Source organism: Myotis myotis, unplaced genomic scaffold, assembly GCF_014108235.1.
Source record: "Myotis myotis isolate mMyoMyo1 unplaced genomic scaffold, mMyoMyo1.p scaffold_m19_p_17, whole genome shotgun sequence".
Taxonomy (NCBI): domain Eukaryota; kingdom Metazoa; phylum Chordata; class Mammalia; order Chiroptera; family Vespertilionidae; genus Myotis; species Myotis myotis.
In genome coordinates this window covers 31,009,457-31,020,129 of record NW_023416321.1, presented here as the reverse complement: position 1 = coordinate 31,020,129, position 10,673 = coordinate 31,009,457, and the positions used below count along the sequence as shown (strand labels likewise).

Genomic DNA, 10,673 nt, shown 5'->3' with positions numbered 1-10,673 from the left:
CACCTATGCCCTTCATTCTCCAGGTCGCTCATCTTCTTCTTCTTCCAAGTTGACAGTTTTGAGTCCTTCCCCTCCTTCCCTCCCCACCCCCCCCCCCCCCCCCCGCCACTCCACCCCTAATCTTGGTAACTCCACTCAGGACACACCCTTTCCTCTCACACGATGGATGTGTGCAGACAGAGCCAAACCTCTTCCAGGGTGGTCTGACTGGTGTAGAGCAGAGTCAGCCATCACCTTTTTTTTCTGGAAGCTCTGCTGGGTCCAGCCTGCCTGAGGTTTTTTTGGCACCCACATCCTTTGGCTGACTCACGCTGGGCCTACAAGGCGTCTGGACAGCTAAGTCATTTGTCACACGTGCTCCTGTTAAACCACATCTCCTTCAGCTTTGTGCTTCTGCTGTTGTTTTGCTTTTACAAATTTTCATGGGTGTTTTGAAGTTCAATAATTTGATCTACACAAACTGCTAATCTCAGTTCCTGGTTGGCCGGGGCTATGTGGAAGCAAACTGTGCCACAAAAAAAAAGCACTTTAGAACACACCCTGGACACAGAAACCCTCTGTCATTCTGAGACCATTGTGGTGAGGAGTGATTCAGACTCACTGCAGCTCCAACCAGCCTTCGCAGAGCTAAGAGGCTGCCTCGCATTTGAAGACGCCCTTTATGAAGGAAAGGCCACGAGGGGGTGTGGGCTGTGATGCTCTGCAGGAGCTGAGCCCTGACGGAAGGAAATCGGAAGGGGATGTTTGTCTGGTTCCCCACAGCTCCCACCTTCCTCGGTCAGGGAGAATCGGACCATTGTCTAGGTGGAACACTTGGCTTGTTTATCTTCGTAGGCCCAGCTTGGTACAAGGTTTCACTTAGTTTTCCTTCTACCCCAAAAAATGACCACAGGAAGGGGCTGACCTGCCTTTGGCAAATGTCCAGTTCATGCTCTCCTTTGCCGTTTCTCTGCCTCTTTCCTCTATCACTGGCTTCTCACAGAAAATAAGAAGAGCAAGCTTCTCCTTTGGTTCCAGTAAAAGCAGCATTTAGTCATTCATTCATTTATTCATTCGGTACCTAGTATGTGCCAGGCATTGTTCTAGGTTCTGGTGATCCTAAAGTGAAAGACACAGTCCCACACTGACATCCAGAGGTCACAGTTCAGGAGGAAGCTCGGCAATATTCGAGGCAGCACAAGGGCAGATGGGAGCACATGGAAGAGGCATTTGACCCAGCCTGAGGGGGAATTAGAAAAGTTTTCTAGGAGAGGAAGCATATGGGCTGATCTTAAAAGTAGAGTAAAAGCTAGCTATGAACAATAATAATTATTATTATTAATGGCTATTAAATATTGTTATAGTTTTCATTAAGCATCTTCTATGTGCCAGGTACTGTTAAAATCTTTGCATATTATTTTATTTGACTCTTCACAACACCACTACGAGAGAGCTGCTGTAGTTATTCCAACCTCACAAATGAGAAAAGTGAGATTTAGAAAGGTCAGTTTGCTCACGGTTTGACTGGGAATAAATGGCAGAAGTGAAATTTAGACTCAGATTTTTCGCACTCCAGAGTCCATTCTTTTTTTTTTTTTTAAAATATATTTTATTGATTTTTTACAGAGAGGAAGGGAGAGAGATAGAGAGTTAGAAATATCGATGAGAGAGAAACATCGATTAGCTGCCTCCTGCACATCTCCTACTGGGGATGTGCCCGCAACCCAGGTACATGCCCTTGACCGGAATCGAACCCGGGACCTTTCAGTCCGCAGGCCGACGCTCTATCCACTGAGCCAAACCGGTTTCAGCAGAGTGCATTCTTTTACCCACGGCTGCTGTGTGTGTTTGTGCATGTTGTACGCTACACAACTCCAGTGATTTCCTGCCCTTCATGATGCATTATGCACAGGAAGGCTATCCAGGCAGAAGAAGCCTCCCTTACAGAAATACGAGAAAACAACCTGTATTTGGGGAACTGGCTCTGCAATGCAGCTATGTTAGGGGCAAAGGAACTCTATGAAGATGGGCAGGTCCTTTGCACCTCCTGGGATTGCTTATGGAACTGGCTGCTGGTATCTTGGGACAGTTCCTGGGGCTTTGTACTTACTGCAGAGACCCAATTCTTCCTTCTGACAGAGCTGTGGTCGGCTCGGCAAGATGTGAGATGGATTTGCACAGTTCCCTTCTGAGCTGTTGGCCACACAAACATTCAAGTACACAGGGTGCAAGTGGTCCCAGGTCTCCAAACTGCTGTTCGACACATAGTGGACCAGCTTCCTATGCTGGGCACCAGATATAACCTGGCAAACAAATCAGTTTGATAGCCATGCCACCTTGATTACCTGGTAGAAGTAATTCCAGTAGCAATGAGCAGCCCAAGGAAGTGGGCATATCCAGAGTGAATACCTACAATGTGCCAGGAAACCATGATTCCTCCAATGCTCACACCTTTATGAGTCAGGCATTATGATGACCTTTCACTTTGCTGATGAGGAAACGGGGGTTTAGAAATGTGGAGTAATTTACCTGAAGTTCTATCCTATATAATAAAAGGCTAATAGGCAAATCGTCCCCTTAACCGGGAGTTCGACCAGGGAGTGGGGCCGGCCAGCCAACCACCTGCGGCCTCTCCTCCTGGCCAGCCCTGCCCCTGGTCAGCCCCTCCCACCCCAATCAGGGGCTGGGCTGGCTGGCCAATCGCCTGTGGCCCCTCCCCCCAGCTGGCCTGTCCCAATAGGCCCTGATGGGGCTGGGCCTGGCCAGATCCCATCCATGCACGAATTCGTGCACTGGGCCTCTAGTGTGTAATAAGCAGTCATGATTCTCATGAAAACACTCTGGTGCCACAGCCCATATGTTTCTGTCTTAATGTCAGCCCTCAGAAGAGGGCAGGGAACACTTTGGATGTTTCTTCAAGCACCTGATGGCATTTATTTGATGGTGTCTCTCTACTTTTTTTCACAGATTTTTCTAGAACTGGGGTCCTCACGCAAATGTCAGGGCTCTCTCTCAGGTGGAGAGGCTGTTTTTAGACATGATTTTTAAGATATGCATGATTCTGAGAAAGAGGTTCCATGGCAGTGTGTTCAGAAACTGCAGGCAAGGATTACAGAAAAGGGCCCCTGTCACTGAGGAGCCACTGTGAGGGCAGGTTAAGCCAAGGTGGTGGGTGTTGCCAAGTCTGGTATCTTCTGATCTTGAGTGTCTTTTTAAGCTTGTTCATATATGTCATAGAGAGCTGGGATAGCTGTAATGTAGGTGTCTTATTACAGCCATTTTCAAATTTTGCTGAGACCTCAAAACATTTTATTAATGAAAGAAAGAAAGAAAGAAAGAAAGAAAGAAAGAAAGAAAGAAAGAAAGAAAGAAAAGGGAAGAGAAGAGAAGAGAAGAGAAGAGAAGAGAAGAGAAGAGAAGAGAAGAGAAGAGAAGAGAAGAGAAAACACAGAGAGTCCAATGAGGATATTGGGAGCAGGCTTTGGGAATGGGGCCGTGTCCTTTTTCATCAAATGGGCTGCTAGTCATCCCCTACTTCTACTTCTAGGTTCATTAGGAAGGCCTGCAGTAGCCAATGAGTCCCCTGTCCCTCCCCACCTCTCAAGCCACTACAGCCTCCATGGGACACAAAACATGGAACTACCATTGTCCTCAGACACAGCTGGCCCAGCTGCACTCACATCGCCCCTTTTGGCCTTCACACGATTTAGGCGGAAGGTAAACACAGATCTGGCAGGTGAGTAGCAGGAAGGCCAGGTGCACTGAAATCCCAAGAGGCAGGAAGAGCCCATGCTGTGCTATGTTATAATGACAGTTTACCTAACAACAATCAAAAGGCAACTCTTTACCACTGGATTTGGACGTCCCCATTCAGGTGGGGATGGTTCTCTCCAGCTTGGAGGCTGGACAGTTTTATGAATGGGCTCTTTTAATCAAGTGCAGGAGGCTGTACGTTCTCCATTAGGGAGGACCCCAGGTCAGTTAGAAAATGTCACCTTCTAGATCAGCGGTTCTCAACCTGTGGGTCACAACCCCTCTGGGGGTTGAACGATCCTTTCACAGAGGTCGCATAAGACCATCGGAAAACACATATAGTATATCAGATATTTACATTACGATTCATAACAATAGCAAAATTACAGCTATGAAGTAGCAACGAAAATAATTTTATGGTTGGGGGTCACCACAACATGAGCAACTGTATTAAAGGGTTGCGGCATTAGGAAGGTCGAGAACCACTGTTTTAGATGATGTTTTATAGAATCACATACCTGAAACCTATATAATTTTATTAACCAATGTCACCACAATAAATTAAATAAAAAAATGAAAAGAAAATATCACCGCCTAAAAACCAAAATAAAATGAAATCATATGTATAAACTGTGGTGACTTGTAAATGTATTTCTGGAGTTTTTCTAATATCAGCAAGGGACTAACATATAATATAAATTGTGATTCAATCATTATAGTAGGCCTGAATTAATTCACCCATGGTAGAGGACATTTGTCAAGTTTGCGACTGCTTAGCTTCTAAATCTTTCCTCTATTGGGGGGAACTTCCCACTGTGTGAATCAAAGCAAGCCTCACCTTCCACTAGGGAAGTAAGGTAGGAAGATCTAGAGACTAACCTCTTGGGACAAAGACAAATGTCCTTAATTAGGACAAAGGCAAATGACTTAGGCTGGCCAATTAGATGCTCTTGCGTGGGACTTTAAATTGTGAGTAAACAAGGCAAAAATGAATGAAAAGTTAGGATCCCTGGCCCCAGCCGGTTTGCTCAGTGGATAGAGCTTTGGACTGCAGACTGAAGGGTCCCGGGTTCGATTCCTGTCAAGGGCACATGCCTGGGTTGCAAGCTCGATCCCCAGTGGGGGACATGCAGGAGGCAGCCAATCAATGATTCTCTCTCATCATTGATGTTTCTATCTCTCCCTCTTTCTCCCTTCCTCTCTGGGATCAATAAAAATATATTTTAAAAAAAAGAAAAAGAAAAGTTAGGATTCCTGTATATTAGAAGGAGCTGACTGAGGAACCCACATTGGATTGTTTTTGCTAAAAGATGATTATCTTATGTTCTTCTCCTTAGGCCCCTGTCTTAATTTTGTTTGGTTCTCCAAATTCTTGGTAGCTTTATAATCTCCTTTCTGTTTACAGTAACCAGAGTTGTTTCCTGCTGCTTGCAACCAACCATTGACTGTACATGTTTGGAATGCACAGTCCCAAGTCCATTTCCAAGTGTTGTCAGGATACCTAGATGACTACAGTCTGAAATACGTTGCACATGGTAAGTGTGAGTACAGGCTTGCAATAGGACAGGCTTGAGTTCAAATCTTGGCTGCCACTTGCTGGCTGGGTCATCTCCTGCATGTTCCTTATCTTCTTAGGACATCTTAAGAACACTTTGTAAATGATAACTAAAGCCCATTTGAACACGCACCCATAAACATACCAGTTTTGGTTTTTTAAAAAAATGCTTTTATTGATTTTTAGAGATATAGGAAGGGGGAGGGATAGAAAGAAACACCAATGAGAGAGAAACATCATTGATCGGCTGCCTCCTGCATGCTTCTTCCTGGGGATCGAGCCTGCAACTGCGCATGTGCCTTGACCTCTTGGTTCATGGATTGGTGCTCAACTGCTGAGCCACACCGGCCGGGCTAAACATACCAGTTTTTAAAATCAGGAAGCAAACAATGATTGCCCAAACCCTGAGGTCACTGACATTGTTTTTGGAGAGAAGTCTAACAATTGCTGAAATCTCCTGCCACCTCTCATCCCCTTTCAGAGAAAAATGTCTGTGCTTCCTGTGTATCTGGGCCCATGTTTCGACCAAAGTTGTTTGGACCAAGGACTGACATCGGATTCAAAAGCTATCCTCTGTAGGCCAGACAGCAGCCCATGAGATGTCCTGATACAAGTTTGCCAGAAAAGGAGCACCTTCTGCAGGTTGGTGTCTGGCTGACTCAGTTGGACTGCTGGAGATATTGAGGCAAACAGTCAGAAAAAAGAGGCAGTAGAGACAGTCATGATACAGGTTGGAGTCTAGAGTCTCAAGCAAAAGGTACCCGCTGCTGAGAGGCCAGCAAGATAAGCCGACAACTGAGGAAGACAGAAAACAAGTAACTTAAGCGCTTACCAGTTCTGCCTATTCGTTTAGATAAGCAGGTACCTGTGTTGTATCTCATATACCAGCTGGTTTTCTTGATTTCCGATTTTCTCACTTACTTCTCCTTGTAACCATATAGCAAGCCCCACTGACTGAAAAAACCTGACTAGAACTCTGTTTCTTGCTATCCATGGTAGACTGAATAAGCCCTCCCTCCTATATGTCTATATCCTAATACCCAGAACCTGTTATTGTTACTTTATTGGGCAAAAAGGATTTTGAAGATGTGATTAAATTAAAGGTGTTGAGCCCTGGCCAGTGTGGCTCAATTGGTTGGAGCGCTGTCTTATACACCCAAAGGTCCATCAGGACACATACCCAAGTTGCAGGTTCGATCCCCTTTCCAGGTATATAGGGGAGGCAACTGATCGATGTTTCTCTCTCTTTCAAAAATCAATTTAAAAAATTAAAGATTTTGAGATAGACTGGATTATCTAAGTGGGCCCAATGCAATCCCAAGGGTCCTCATTAGAAGGAAGCAGGGGAGTCAGAGTCAGTAGTAGGAGCTGTAACCATGGAAACAAGAAGTTGAAGTGATGTGAGAAGGGGGCCAGGTGGCAAGGAGTGCAGGTGGCCTGGAAAACTAAAAAGGGCAAGGGAATGGGATTCCACCCGGAAGCCTGCAGAAGGAACCAGTCCTGCAGACAGGACACTTGGCTAAATCCTAATGACACTGATTTCAGATTTCTGACCTCCAGAACTGAAAGGTATAAGAGAGTGCGCTTTTCTTGAGGAAAACAAGCATCTTAACTCCTGACAGTTCTGCCTATCATTTACTATTGTGGGAAGTTACCTTATCTTCTCTGAGGAGATCATTTCATTTTGCCAAGAGGAGATAAAGGAAGGGAATGGAATATTAGATATTAAATTAAAATGACAAGGAAGTTGTCAGTGGGGCCACAGTCTCTCAGAGAATATGCCATAAGAGCAGTATTTGTAGGGAGCAAGAATTTGACATTTTGATAAAAACAAAACAAAACAAAAACACAACATGAACAAAGACAGATGAGAGCCCTGGTAAAACTGAAACTGCACTTGACCCAGGCCTGTACCCATCACACTCATTTTTCATTCATTCAAAATCTGTCTGGAGATAGATCTCCATGCTCCTGTTAATTACTTCTTTCAAGGCATTCTCATCATTGTAATTGAGCACACTCCTGGGTGCCATCCTAGAAGTGAGTACGTTAATGACCATATACAACATACTGAGCCAAGTACTTACACACATTAACTGGCTTTCTGGCACACCTTTCAACCCTCCTATTATAATTTATAGAGAACACTGCCAGGTAGGCTCACCTGTCATCTTCCATAAAGACCCAAGTGAAAATTCTTTTCTGTAAAGCTCCAAGTAGTTTAATCAGTTCATTCTGCGAGTTCCTCACAAAAGGCTTTTGACTGCCAAAGAAAATTAAGCCTTTTAAAAGAAAAGTTTCCCTTCATGTGGTATCTTTTAGGATAAACGCATTTTGAAGGTAAGGACTAGGTTTTTATACATGTTGTTCTTTATCGCTTAGTAGCCTAAATATCTGTCTATCTACATAAAAGCCCAAGTGACCATCTGACCGTAACACCGTTCACCTGGTAGTTATGACGTGCAATGACCACCAGGGGGCAGATGCTCTGACTAGTAGAGGAGGGAGCCCAATTCCTCGTTGCTGCTGGGGCACTGTAAGCCAGAATCTGCTTCACCCACACCCCGGACCCAGAGAGAAGGGAGCCTGATTCCGGGGTGTGTCACCAGAGAACTGCCCTCTTGCAATCCAGGACCCATCAGGGGATGTCAGAGAGCCGGTTTTGGCCCGATCCATGCAGGCCAGGCGAGAGACCCAACAGTGCACGAATCTGTGCACCAGGCCTCTAGTACTTAATAAAGAAACCTTTTGACATGGTGATTAGATTTAGTCTGATAATTACTGTATTGATCATTTTAATAATTACTGGGTTCTTAGTGGCAGATAAAATAATCCACTGTAACTACTTTTAACAGAACAGGATTGGAACAGGGTATTTGGTAGCTCAGAGGTTTTCCAGCAGTGCCAGAGAAACAGGCGAGGTTCCCACACAGCCACAACAATCCCAGGAGAAATGCCCAACCATAAACAGGACTGCTCTCATGGAAACCCCATTGCTGCTGCTCACCACTCAATACCTGTGATGGCTATAAGCTGGACACTGGAACTTCTATCAAAGCTTCCCCACCCTCATGTTGCAAAAAGATGGACCCGCCCACATGCAGCTGCTACTTTATTTGAATCATTGTCACCTTTCTGGGACACATGTGCATCTGCTTGGCAGAACCTGGGTTATTTGCAGAATCCTAGCTACAAAGGAATCCAGGCACTGTGGGTCTTAGAAAGGGTTGGAATGGATATTGTATGGGTCAGTCAATCCCTGGAATCTGTCGCAACAACCTTATCACAGGTAATTTGTGTGACAGCATGGTGGCAATCGTGAGGGTCATAATGAGAACAATAGCCTTTTTGGAGGGCTTTCTATGTGTCCAGCACTGTGCTAAATACTCTGTGTGCATGATCTCATTCAACCCTCAAAGCAAACTGCCGGGGTCCAACCCCAGCAGGTCCAGGGGTCCCCAAAGGCGTAGACGGAGTTGGCGAAGAAGGAAGGACACAGAGACAGTGTTCAGTTGATCAGCAGCCTAGCTAGGATCTCCAGCCAGGATCTCCAGCCAAGTTCTGGTCTGGATCTCCAGCCAAGTTCTGGTTAGGATCTCCAGCCAGGTTCTGTGTCCATGTTCTCTTGCTAGGATCTCCAGCCAGGTTCTGTAGCCAAGTTCCCTCGCTAGGTTCTCCAGCCAGGTTCTGTCCAGGTTCTCCAGCCAGGTTCAGTCACCAGGTTCTAGTCAGGTTCTCTTGCCAATTTCTGTAGTCAGGTTCAGTCCAGGATCTTTTGCCATGTTCTCTCGCTAGGTTCTGTCTCTAGGTTCTGAGGCCAGTTTCTGTCCAGGATCTTTTGCCATGTTCTCTCCAGCGAAGTTCTTCTGTCTCTAGAGAACGTTCTGTGTAGGTTCTGTGCCTAGGTTCTGTCTCTCTCGGTTCTGTCTTCTTACATCTGTATTTATACCAGTTGATTCCAATCCTATCAATCTCTATTCCAAAGGTTAGGGCGTTTCTTATCTCCATTCCAGGGAGTAAAGATTATGTAGCTTAAGCATGATTGTTCGTAGTTAAAGTGATTAATTACCCACCTGGCACTTAGTTAAGAGGTTTTATTCCCTCCCTAACTTCAGGGGAAAATCCCTACCTGGGGAAACAACCTTTCTCAGAGACCTTGGTTAAAACACATAGTGCCAAGAAGGTGAGCAAACATATTAAGAACAGTATGCCATATATGCCAGGTCCCTTGAAACAGCAAGCATGGACCGGCTCCCGGCAGCAAACCTGAGAGATAGGTACCGCTCGTATCCTTGCATTATAAGTGCAGACATTGAAGCACAGAGAGTTAACGAACTTGCCCCAAGTCACATGGGAAGTGCAGTCAGGATTCAAACTCAGGTCTGTCTAAAACGCAAGTCTGTGCTTTCACCTAGAGTATTGATGATACTTTTTTAAATGATTATTATCTTTTTGGTCCATCCGTGAGGGCCAGCTTGACTAGCTAATGTGTTCCCGAAGTTTCTGAAAGGCTTTTGTAAACATTGGGACTCTGGTACTTGGGTAACTGGGAAAAAATATTAGATGTTCTGAATGTGAAATCAAAGGAAGAAGTACAGCTGACCTGCCCTGGGTTAGATTACGTTTGTGTCAGATCTAAGGTGACCAGGCAATGATAGGAGATGAACCAAATGGAAAAAGTTTGTTGCAAGAATTTACCTTTGAAGAGGATGGAAAAAGCATTAAATTTCCATATCTGGTACAGTCTATACAGGTTGCTTTATCCGAAGTGGGGTGAGGGGGGAGCAACCCTCAAAAAGACTAACCTTAACTCTAGGCAAAACTTAAATGATTTTTTCTTTTTTAAGATTTATTTTACAAAAAATTTTTATTGAATTTATTGGGGTGACATTAGTTAATAAAATTATATGGAGTTCAGGTGTATAATTCTAAAATACATCATCTGTATATTGTATTGTGTTCACCACCCAAAGTCAAGTCTCCTTCTATCAGCATTTATCGTCCTTTACCTTTTTTCTCTTTCAAAATTCCTAAAGCCAGAGCCAGCCAGACACGACGGGGCGTGTCCTGTTGTGAAATGATCCTGCTGCACTGTGAGCCTCAGGGCTGAGGAGCAAGTGCAATTAACATTCCAAGGTGCGAATCACTTCCCCACCACAGGAACCCTGCAGCATCTTATTGTGACTACAGAGGTTGGACTGAATGCCACTTTCTTAATGGAAAGTGTCCACGTTAAAGACCTACAGAAAAGTTCTTAAAAGTGATAAATTCAAACATCGCACAGTGTGTAAAACACTAAATTAGAGGATAGGGAGACAGTTTCAAAAGAGCACGTGGCCCTGGCCGAGTGGCTCAGTTGGTTGGAGCGTTGTTCTGGGCACGAGAC

At 44.9% G+C, this 10,673-nt stretch overlaps 1 long non-coding RNA gene across 1 annotated transcript; it reads left to right on the top strand.

The window, feature by feature from the left end:
- Nucleotides 1-5,142: 5,142 nt before the first annotated feature.
- LOC118671398 lies at nucleotides 5,143-5,929 on the top strand. The gene is made up of 2 exons (XR_004972753.1): nucleotides 5,143-5,267; nucleotides 5,769-5,929. It is a non-coding gene; the product is annotated as an uncharacterized LOC118671398 (long non-coding RNA).
- Nucleotides 5,930-10,673: the final 4,744 nt, after the last annotated feature.